This window comes from Vanacampus margaritifer, chromosome 5, assembly GCF_051991255.1.
Source record: "Vanacampus margaritifer isolate UIUO_Vmar chromosome 5, RoL_Vmar_1.0, whole genome shotgun sequence".
Taxonomy (NCBI): Eukaryota; Metazoa; Chordata; class Actinopteri; order Syngnathiformes; family Syngnathidae; genus Vanacampus; species Vanacampus margaritifer.
In genome coordinates, this window is record NC_135436.1 from 7564405 (window position 1) to 7577115 (window position 12711).

Consider the following 12711-nt stretch of genomic DNA (forward strand, 5'->3'; position numbering starts at 1 on the left):
ACCTAGCAATAGCCAGATTGATATTGTGATTCACTCAAGTGAGTTCTCCACAATATCAATCAGGAACTGCTGCACGGTGATTTGCTTGGGAAAGGCGGGACATGCTGTACAATACTTCGTGCTGATTGGACGATGCGGCATCTTGTACTCATTTGTTTTGACCAATCACGGCCACGGATAAAAATGTCTTCGTTTTTGTCAAAGGGGGGGAAAAGCACGAACATCTTCACCAGCTAAAAATGCACGAAGCGCCTCTCGCTGTTCAACATTCAACAAGGAAATGGTGAGTAATTCTGCAAGAACAAAATTAATTGCAGCGTCCATTTGTCCATGTTAGGTTTGTTTGCTTTCCCCCATCGTCGGCGCTGCCTTCCTGGTTTCGTCACAGATGCCTATCACGCCCCAAACACAATGTCGCTCCGTGCTTGGTCCTCGGTGGAAATCAACTGGCTCGGTACAAGATATATTCTCCGGAGTTTGTGAACTCACAAATACCGCGAGAATTCATTTTGCAGAGGAAGGTTACATTTCATATACAAGGCAACTCAATGTGCTTCACACAAGCAAAGACAACACCTACAATCATCAACAAACAACAGCGGAAGCAAAGCAGGGAAAACAAAAGTAGCTTACAAAAATTAGAAAAATAGCATACATTGAAAATGTTAAAAAAAAAAAAATCCTGCAACAACCATGCTACCCCGGGTAAAACTGTCTTGAACCGCCACTGAGCTTGAGTAAAGGTACATGGGGTCTGTATGCAATATCAGAACCTATCCTCATCAGAGCTTTATACTGCCTGTTTTTTTTAACTTCATTGGAGGATAAATTATACTTCCAAATTGTATTTATAAATGATTCACATAATCATACAGGCTTAATCTGAGTGTAGCCCCTATGAAGGCCCTGTCTTTGTTCATTAATTCTATACAGCTTATCCTGTTAAGGGTAGCGAGTGAGATGAAGCAAATGACAGCTGAATTCCCAGGGGTGTACCATGTACTGCTTGCCAGTCAGATGCATGACGGACAGTCCCCTCCAAAAGTATTGAAATGGCAAGGTCATTTCTGAGCTTTACACAATCAGGATTTTTGGGGCCGATCACGATCGCCGATCAGCAAGATGGAGCAATATGTCTGTTTAAATAATTAGTTTATTTACTGTTTATTTGGAAAAAATAATAATAATTGGCTGGTTGGCTGGCATCAGGATTTTTGGGGTCAATCAGCTGGTTTGGAAAAAGAAAGATACTCATGCCCCATTCAATCATTAGATGGAGAACAATATTAAGTTAAACAAATTGCATATTTAACTCTACATTCTAACCTATGCATAGCACAAATCCAGCTGTAGTTGACACACATTGAAATGCATCAGTGGGGAGGGGGTGATTGGGGGGTGGGTGAAACAAAAAAATTATATTTAAAAAAAATCGCAGATACACATTAAATTTACTATGCATAACATGTTTACAATATCTCTTTCTCTGACATTAATGGGGAAAAATATATGAACAATGCATCAATCATTCAGTTGGCTTGGGGTTTTGCTAAAACTAATATTAAAAACTTCTATCTTGGTTCAACAGTTGTAAACAAGGCCATACACCTACTTACCAGCTACATGGCTTCACATTATTATCTGATTCCCCCCTAACCACACAAGCTGAACTCAACGTTCGATATGACCATAGTTTATTTCGTATCCTTGTTTGGCAAAAGTTTAGCGCATCTGTATTTCCTCAAGCAACACATCTGCCTGCTCATTGCATATGTGATTGGCTGGATGTGCGTGGCTGGAAACTGATGCTACTTATGCTGAGTAATGAAAGCTATTTGGAATTAAAAAGATGTTGAAATTAAACAACACACATACTGTAGTTAGTTAGTTATTTTATTTGGGTTAAATGGGCTCTGGAGTGAACAAGGTTGTTTTTGAGTAATGTCTTAATTTGAGGATCTGATCAATGACATCTGATTAATCGGGCTTATTATGACATTACAGCACAGTCGATAACCTAATCTTGCATACAGTGCCAAATTAGTGTCTGATCATGATCCAGGCGATCAGATCACCATAAAGTCTAGTCATTTTCTTTATTTCATATTTGAAAATAAAGGTGATTCCCAAATAAAGTATTTCATGAACACAGTTCATATAACACAGAATCTGTGTCATCCCTGAGCTGTTTTTATATCTAGCAAAGCTGTAGTGAAGGCTCCATGGCCTCATTATAGCTAGTGTTCGCATGTTATACAGTACAAAGCGGGCTTAGAGCTTGTAAATCACCATTTGCAATTCATGTATGCGCCTTTGTCTGCGTCATCTGCTTCTTCAACATTTGGGCTTTCTCTTGAGCAAGATACTGATACCCCGAACTACGCCCCCGGCGGTTAACCAACACGGAGCCGTGTGGTTACAATGGAAGCATTCCTCAGAACCTAGTCTACCTGGTTCAAGAATGCAGGCCAAGAAAGGCCGTGACATCACTTTCATCTGATACTGCTAGAAACTCCACAGCATATCCACCTGTCGCCAAGTGATAAAAATACAGTATATACCGTACACATATTTTGGGGTTTACAACAATACTTAACCATATGTAAAATTTCGTACAGTATGTACCAATGTAGTGCTGGGCGATATGGAAAACTTTTCTATCACGATATAGGCTATTTTATATGATGATAACGACATACGCCAATATATTTTCTATTTTTCTATTTTAAAAAAATATATACAACTCACTATGATTGTTTACCTTTTCTCTTTATATTTTGAAGTGACATTAAACAAATCTGTATCAAAAGAGAAATGCATCCAGTACTGCTGCTATATACTGACATATTTTTCACAAATGTATTTGTGAATCTAAATAGGGGATGCAACAAATGTTTCAGACAGAAAACAAAAGAAAAGGTATTCACTTTGGTATATCCATTTTCTGAAAGAATTGCCGCATGGGATGCCATAACAATAACATCACTTCCTGTTTAGCTAAGTGTGTTGTATCATTTTCCTAAGTGTGTTGCATTACTTTTTCTCTTCAGAGACACATTAAAAAGCCAGCTGTTTTGCTGTTAAAAGTTCAACACGCTCCACTTTAACGCGGCACCAGCAAGAACTTTGTAAAAAGTGTAATCGACCACCCAAGCACTTAAATTAATGTCAGTTCCATAATAACGTTAGCTGATTAGCAAAGCAGTTAGCAAGGCTTTTCCGTCTTTTCTTCGTTAATCACGCCTTAATCTGAGGACTTCGATATTTGTAACTAAAGAAGTGTTTCTTATATACCAGCATGGAGGTTGGGATTTAATTTGGGAGCGCGAGCGCAACATGTTTATGTGCAACAGCCGAAGCTCGTTGCTATTCTGCGGCATAAGTAGTAGAACCGATCTCGTCTCGACTTAAGAAACCCTTCTTGTAGGTAACGTAAGCATCCCCACGAAGCCTTTGGGGGCTTTCTCCGCCCTTCAATTTTCAGAAAAACTTAAAAATAGCTAAAACAGCACATTTAGACCCACAAAGTGCTGTGCGTATTTCACACAGCTGTCACTAGGTTAGTTATTTCAATGAGCCGAAAAGAGTCCTTAGCATGCTTTGAGATGGGCTTTACTTCTTTTTTTTTTTTTAAACGTTAATAATTATGGGTTTGTTGTTTTAGTTACGTTTTTCAAAGTAGTAGTATTTGCATTTATCTACCTCGTTAAAAAAATAAATAAAATTCATAGACTACAAGCGGTTCAGATGGACGTTAGATTTTCAGTACTTTCGCACCGTAAGCTTGTAATGTATGATGACTATGTAACATTCACTGCCACCTATTACAGCTGTGTGTAACAAGCATGCAGAATGAATGTTTTTGTCTCTCTCTTCACGATAAATATCGTTATATCGCCCAGCACTATACCAATGAATGAAGTAGTGAAGTTTGCGGTAAAAAATGTCATTCACTTGAATGAAAGCGAACTCTCTATTCAAATGAATGAGAAGTCTCCAGGTCTCCAAAAGGAAGGCGTGGCGCGTCCTGTGGAACCTTCCGGATAGTCTTGACCGCGATGAAGACGTCTTCCAGCCTCAGCCTGCAGCCTCGGTGGTCCCCCGGCTCGACAATCGTGGCCCCTGCCTTAGAGGGTGGCTGTCGCGGATGGCTTTGTACACCAGAGTGTGACAATGATGTGCTGCCGGCAGGAGCGACTTGAAGAGATAAGAGTGATAAGAGTGAGCTCTCCATTCAAGAGAATGGACATAGCAACGTGTCCTCGGCTCATGAGTATTTTTTTAAAACACAATATGTATACTGCATAAACTATTCTTATATCTTGGCAGCAGATGTCGGAAATTGTTTTGTCTGCGTGAAAGCTTCTGTACATTTGATGGGCTGCAATTTGCGGCATCACCCCATCATGCATAGAGACTCGCCACTCGTGAAATCTTGTGGCAGAACTGCACATACTGCGTGTGTGCAGTGGAGGATTCTCATTTCAGGTGATCCAGCCTCAGTTTGATTGGTGTCTGTTTGCACTGGAGAAGGCCAAGCACACCTGAAGTGGTGCCGGGACAGGCTGTTCTGGAACCCTTACTGGGAAAAGCGGCGTAACAGTGTGTGTTTGCTGTTTTAAATATTGTGATGGGTCAAATGATGAGGTCAAATTTCGTGTACATGTGTGTACATGACGAATAAAGATGATTCTTCTTCTTCTTCTTTCTTGCATTTCAAAGAAGCTCTCTAGAGATTTGTCCTCTTTTTCTTCTCTTTTTCAATAAAAACCTTATTGGCCTTGATTGTTTTTTGTTGTTGTTTGATTTTGTGAAATAATCCAGGAATGACAGGGCTCAATGGCTACATTGTACAGTAAATACGTTTTACAATGATCATGCATAAACCACAATGACTGCTGCCGTTCCTCACAGGAGTATTTGCCTTCCATATGGTCTTGTGGTTTCGATTCCTGGTTTTCACCCATGCGACCTGGGTTTGACTCCTGTTATGGGAACTAAAATTTTCCGGGCAACAGCACCTCATCTGTAATATTCTGAGAAGACGGATGGCTAGAAAGAGGAGTAAGAAAGGCAATCATATGTTTGAGAAGCCATCTCTAAAATGAGGAGGAGGGGGCTTATAGCGTGCCCCATCTCCCATGTTGCAATGAGACTGAGAATAATTTAGCCTCGAAAAAACAACAACAACAATACAACCAATTTTGGCCTTAAGGTGCTACTACAAACATTGTAATTTGTTGCAACTAAATAGAATATTAATGATCTTAATTCTACCCAAATACTGTTGTTAGCAGACAGTGGTCAATGCATCTCAACGATTGTTGTTTGGCACCCAAAAGATTCATACTTTTGGTGGGTAGAGCATGTCTCCAATTTAGGGAATAAATACAGTAGTTGTGTTTCCACACTAATGTTCAGGTAACAGCAGCAGGCCTATCTAGTCTAGGGCTTGAAATGATAACGCCTGCTCAGAAGAGAAGCGAAATTTTTTCGAAGAACAACAGTCAAGTTGCAATCGATTCAATGCCCTCACAAAGAAATGATCTGAATGAATGAGAATATTTACTGGCAAACTCATCTGTAAGCAACTTGGGCTTTAAAAAAAGACAAATAGCTGAAAGTCAATTCCTGACTACTTTCTAAGCACCCTTGAGCAAGACGCTAAACCTTCCTTTGCTATTCAGAACAGATTAGATTTCAGTGTTGTCTTACTTTCCCCACTGGGCCATGTGGCGCTATATACAATTAATATATTTCAAAGTGCTCGAGAATGTGATTGAGGATATTGAAACATTTGTTTGAATTTTCAATGAAAACAATTTCAGTGCTGGAGGCTGGGCTCAGAAGTGGATCATTCCTTTTTTTTAAGCTGTTGAACCTCTGCCATGATAAGCTATTACAGAAACATAATGAAAATTTGATCCTTCAAACGTTAACATGCAAGCAAAAAAACGGCAAAAGTAAAGTATGCCACTTTTCAGCAGAATAAAAATCTCTCTCTCTCTCTCTCTCTCTCTCTCTCTCTCTCTCTCTCTCTCTCTCTCTCTCTCTCTCTCTCTCCCCCTTTGTCTTCATCACATTATCTAGCTTCCCCAGTTTCTGATGTTGTCACTGTGAAATGAAAATATGTGTGTGTGTGTTTGACATCTTCAAGGTATTAAATCTTTCACTGCCAGACGTTTTCAGAAACGGGATGTCGCCAGTGCCAGCCGATTTAAGCATTTTGACTGATCTTTCAAGGTCCACAGAAAATGTTGTGTTTGGACTATGGAAACAGACATACTACCAAATGAAAGATTGAACTCTCATCTTTCATCAGAAAAAAAAGTTTGTTTCTACCTTATTCCGTTCTTCAGTAATCAACAATAGAAAATGGTTAGTTTCACCGAAATGCACTTCTTTTTGTCCATGAATGATGCGACAAACACCTAAACAGTGCTTTACTTCTGCAAAACACTTACCACCAACAATGAAAAAGTGTTTTTAGATTGCAAAATACGTTTATTTCCATTCAACAGTGTAACAATTTGACAAAACAATTTCGTAAACTATTTACAAATGTGTGCAACTGTGGTACTATTTATAATTATGTGGATGTTTCAAATACAGTTTTTCTTTTTGTAACACTCCCCTGCGTGCAAGGAGAGGGAGCAGGATTTGCACAACAGAGTAGTTTCACTGCGATGGCCCCTTTCACGTGCAGACGTTACACTTTCTTGACGGCCTTTTTTTCCGGGGAATAGCAAGTAGCAGACTGTACCCACTCCTCCGATGAAAATGCATTGGACTCGGGGCACTCATCGTCGTCCGATTGAACGTCCGCCTAAGCATGCTCGGTTGTGCTCCGCGTTTTTCGGTGTTAGCATCGCTAGCCCGTGAACCTTTATGACGTCGTCATAGCCGCCGCGTCAGCGCTTCCAACTTCGGCGTCAACCTCGGAGTCACCATCATCATCATCGATGATGATTATCGTCGTCATCAATGTGCTCTTTAGCGTTTGTCGATGCCTTTCGTCTTTGAAAAAAATTCCCAAGTGCGAGCTGCTTGCAACCGGTCGCCATTGTTCGCTTCTTCAGCCATCTAGCTCCGCCTCACGTCTTCTACTGCCGCGTCAATGCTTCCAACCTCGGAGTCACCATCATCATCATTGATGATGATCATCGTCGTCTCATCAATGTGCTCTTTAGCGTTGGTCGATGCTTTTCGTCTTTGAAAAAAACTGCTCGAGCGTGAGCTGCTTGCAACCGGTCGCCATGTTCTCTTCCCTACCCCAGCCATTGTCCCCTCTAGCTCCGCCTCACGTCTTCTACTGACGCCTACCCAATCTTGTCAAAAGAGAGTCATTGCTGCCATCTAGGGGCCAAAAATAGTCATTAGGCTAACTAGATCTGCTGGCGAAGGCTTTCCTCCACCCGTTTCAAAAAAATAATAATTTTTTAATTGGATGACGTCTTTTAACGTCCATGGCAGTGAAAGAGTTAAAAAGGATTCTGCGGCTGTTTGAGTTTTGTCAATAGCGCGCATGCGTAAACCCCATTAAAAATGACTTCTGTTTGGCTTCGCTCTTTCAGTCCTTGTCTCCTCTGTTCAGCAATCTTAAAAACCTTCTTTCTTTTATGGCTCGGTGGTCCTGTATCCTTCTCTGCCATTGTTGGTTAACCGCGCTGGTAATCACTGTTACGCTAGAGGCCTACGCAAGCTACGTACTCGGGGCACATACGCAAGAAGTGTGATTGACAAGCCAGGAGCCAATCAATAACGATGCACATTTGTTATTGATTGGCTAGAATCTAACATTCCCCGCCATGTCCACAGTCTATGAATAATATATATTTTTTGGTAACCATAAGTACAAGTCTGTTACAGGTTTATAAAGCGATTTTTAGGTGAATCAGATAACTTAATTTGTAGTAAAATCTTCTCTAATAGCTTTAATGTATGACTATAATTTACTATACTATGACTAAACTTGGACATATAAAGAAATAATCATGTGATATACTATTTTTATTTTTGTAAACTTGAAAACAACAAAATAATATTTTACATTAGCATTTAAAATCTCCATCCATCCATCCATTTTCTTATCCTTGTCCGCACAATCTCATTTCAGTTAAAGAACTTCTACTGTACATACTAGCAATTAATCATTGCTGAACGATAGAAATTATTTAGTTAATTACCAATGCCATTAAACCAGAGCAGTGCCTATTTCAAAATTAGACTGCCATTGACCTGACATGTCTGCTTTTGTTCCAACATCTTATGTAACACAGTGCAAGAGAAAAAATTGATTTCCATCTGTCTTTCTCTGAAGTCAAACATGTTCCTGATAAAGTCTCTTTACAATTCAAAAATCTAAAGTTGAATGTTTGAACTTATGAGTATCACTTCCTCCTTACTATATCAGTTTTCCTCATTAAGGTTGCGGGTGAGCAGGTCCCTTTCCCAGGTGACTTTAAGTGAGAATTTCAGGGCGCTTATTAAACAAGGTAACGTAATATAGTATAATATATTGTCATGTGAAAGGTTCAAACAAAATAAAATTACTATGATATAGAATTTAATTAATCATGCTTTTCTTACATTAATTACTGCAAATTATGGACATTTATGAATGCCCTTCCTCCCTAGCAGGTCTTCAGAAAATGCTAACAACGGATTGGCGTTATTGTGTAGTTGTAGGTCTACTTTGTTGACTTATTTTATAACACGAAATTGGAAATTATTTATTGCTTTTTTTATTCAAATGTAAACTACAATTTTTCCTTTATCTTTCTTCTTGCCTACTGCTCAAGTTGATTTTCGATCTAGTTCAGTGAAAAATGGCACGGATAATAATGTAATATTATATTTCCTTCCCAGAGCCACTCTACCAGTTTAAATTTAACCACAAAGGTAATGTGGATGTACTCAAATCAATCTTTGCCTCTAACCTAATCAGTGGATTCGTTCATAGACTATATGCATGGTGGTGGCTATTGAATCACTAAAACGCATGAGAAAGTAGGGATTGGCACTCAAGCACACACTCGAGCACACACACACACACACACACACACACGCACACACACACACACACACACACACACACACACACACACACACACACACACTTAGAATAGAGATGCAGTTATGCGTACACAGTATGTTACATCCTTTCTTCCAAAATCATTGGTTCCTCTTGCCCAGTAACCTTTTAAAGTATCACATGAGCCTACTTTGCCAATTGACACTTTAAGAGACCATGTACAATAACTACAACTAATAATATAATATGTAGGCCAATGCTAGTTACTATTTAGGAATAATTACAACAACATTAATATATACATGTATAGATGTAATGTGTTTTCACAAAATCAGGCTTATGTAAAAAAAAAAGGAAATATAAAACCATGTGTATATATATATAAATAAAACGTTGCTCATACTTCAGTCTTTTTTTTTTCAATGCAAATTTCTCAGTAGTTAACCTTATTTTTTTAATTTTCAGTGTATCAACCTACCAAATAATAGTTCCTACACTCATTTTACAAAGCATAAACCCATATTTTCTCATAAGAGTGAGTCATTCATGTTTGTAAATAGCAACCTTTTAACCTTATCTTAACCATAATATCAAAATTATAGTCATATGTACAGCCATGCAACAGTTAATTCCAATCCCTGTCTTTAACCCAGCTCCTCCGCTGCCCTATACATCTCCATTTTATTATCATTTTTGTAATATTTGAACTGATTTATTGTTGGATATTGTTGAAGTTCTCCATTTAATGTATTTCATATTTTCGCTCTACAAATGGCAAGACAAAAATGTTTCATAGTACTGTAATTGGGTTTTCTAGACGGTTTTGTCCATTTGTGTATAAGGGGAAAATGGACCATGCAGAGCACCTCAAGCGCCTGAGATATACATAAAGAGATACTGTACAACTGTTTGCGGTGTCAAGTTTCAGTGTTGAAAGCTCTCTGCCACACAGACACACGTCTTGATAATGTTGGGTGTTCTGCACTACAAGCAAAGCAAAAACTAATTTGAGTGTGAACTGAGGCCGCACCTGTATAAATTGGACTTGAAAATCATCTTAAGTTTTTAGAATGGAACAGCCTCAAGTACGGGCCATCAAACTGCGTCATTTCACGTTAGAAATTTTAAATGTTAAAATTCAAAACAGTCCTCAACACACCTTTTCTCAATTTCTAAAACAAAAGTTTGGACAGGATTCAATGGATGTTAATCAGCTGCTACAGATGCACATATGATTCGTTAGAGCGTTGCAATACTCTGACAGGAACATGGATTTGAATGTACACTGATACATCAGCTACAGCTGTGCAAACATGAATATTTGCATTTGTGTACAGTATGTTTGACCTAAATTATTGTAGTAGTGGTTACTTTTTCTAAATGTTCCATTCAGCTACTTTAGCTTACCATATTTTTAGGTCTTTAATTTTGAGTTTGTGCTGATTTACTTTATATTGAGTAATTTCCACGATATTGACATTTTAAACTAAATATTTCTATTTTATCGGCCAATAGAACAAACACACTATTTTGTTGTTGAATTAAATTTGCATTCTTGATGACAGAAATGATTCACTTTAGCTCAAATAGTCAAAATCTTCAACAACCAGAATCCTTGACTTGTTGTCTTCCAGGCTACTGAACTGATGCTGTCAAAACACCGACATCTATACACTCAATCTGGGCTTTCATCTAAGTGCCACACTGCCCTTTTTTTCTATAGCAGTGCTCACAGGCTGTTTGAATTTTGGAATGTAAGAACTTCAATCAAACAGTCTGTTGCATGAGGTGCACAAAAAGCTAAGTCAGTTCAATGATGGAGTATGTGCATGCACTTCTCTTTTTTAACCAGGAGCAAGCAGGAGCGGTTCCACATACAAAGCTCAGACTACAAGAGTGATTTTGCACCAGAATTACAAATGACCTATGTTATTCTTCTGTATTATTTTTTGTGGGATAGTATATGTCATATAGATAATGGCTCATCTAATAACAGATGTACATATATTTTGAAGTATTTATCTGATAACAGTGTGAATTTTGTTTACATTGTTTGCTTTTTATCCCTTTCAGTGTGACTGGGCAGGAAAGTGGTGTCCTAGTGTCCCTTCCATTGATGAGCTGCCATTGCTCATCTTACATAGTATATTGTCAATATACAGTGCCATGAATAAAGGTAATGTTCACTCCGAAAAAATGTCAGCCTCCAAACACACAGATCGGATTCGACTGTCCTTGACGTCGCTCTACGTGACGCAAAACCCAATGCGCCAGCGCTGTCAGTATTGCATCGATTCCACCTGCCCAACTGCTTCCTCACATGCTATGGTGGTCAAATGCTTAGGCGGCTCCACTGTCCTGTTGGTTCATCACATGCACAACCGGACATACAGTGACAGTTTACATTACATTACTCAAATGCTGAAATCGGTCCCAGTGAATTATTGCCTGGTCATAGCCCATGTTATTTATTTGTATGTTTAATGTTTTGAACAAATAAATGTGTGTAAAATTAGACACAAAAAGAAGACATTTGATGTATCAATCTTGTACAGTAGGAACAAGCTGATATTTTAAAAAGACACAATAAAACAAAAAATAAGAACTACAAAAAACAATATAATAAAAATAAACCAAGGGTTCTTTTTAACCTGTATTTCTTTTACAAAATGGTCCATTCAGATATTTTGATTGTATTCAATTATGAAATCAAATACACTTGTAAAAAGGGGAAACAATATCAAATAACATGAAACAATGTGATCATCAAAAAGACATTTATTAATGTGTGAACTTTGGCATCCAACAAGATACCACACAGGCAAAGAATGCCTGTATCAAATTAAGCCTTGTCTTGAGTCCTGTTTACCGACACAAAAATAACTACATGAAATAGATTTTATCACAGGAAAAACAATGAAAAAGTAATCTTTTGGTGAAGTAAGGCATCAAGATTGTGAATTTCGCTGTTCGGTTTCCTGTTCTACTTATTGTGTACAGATCAGTAACTGATATTTGCCTAGCTAAGTGGCAGAAAGCGCCATTATAACTGAGTAACTGAGTAACATTGTCAATTGTAACAGCTCCAATGCATTGAATTCATAACATATTTTATGCAGCCCACTAGTCAGCGCTCGCAGCCCAAGGTCGGCATGCGTACGGTATGGCTGCATGGTTAAGAACCACTTATTTAGACATTTCAGGTATAAACTTATGGCCACCTCTATAAGAGTCATGGTTTCACCCTGGCCACCCCAATGAAATTTTTTTGGCTATGCCCCTGTACTTAGCCATAGACATATGGTCGGTTCTAAAAAAAAAAAATACAGAAAAAGAGATTGTTGCTGTTGCACCTGGGGTGTGATTGACGACCCAAATGCCAGGAAGCAGAGCAAGGAGGTAGAGTACAAACAAATATTTAACTCTTTGACTGCCAAAAACGTTAAATAACGTTTAGTAAAAACCTACGGAGGAGCGCCAAAGACGTTAAAAGACGTTCACCAAGTTTTTTTGTTGTTTTTTTGGAAACGGGTGGAGGAAAGCCTTGGCCAGCTGTGCTGAAAGTATCAAGCAGATCTAGTTAGTATAATGCCTATTTTTGGCCCCTAGATGGCAGCGATGACTCTCTTTTGACAAGATCGGGTAGGCGTCAGTAGTATAAAAGGTGAGGCGGAGCT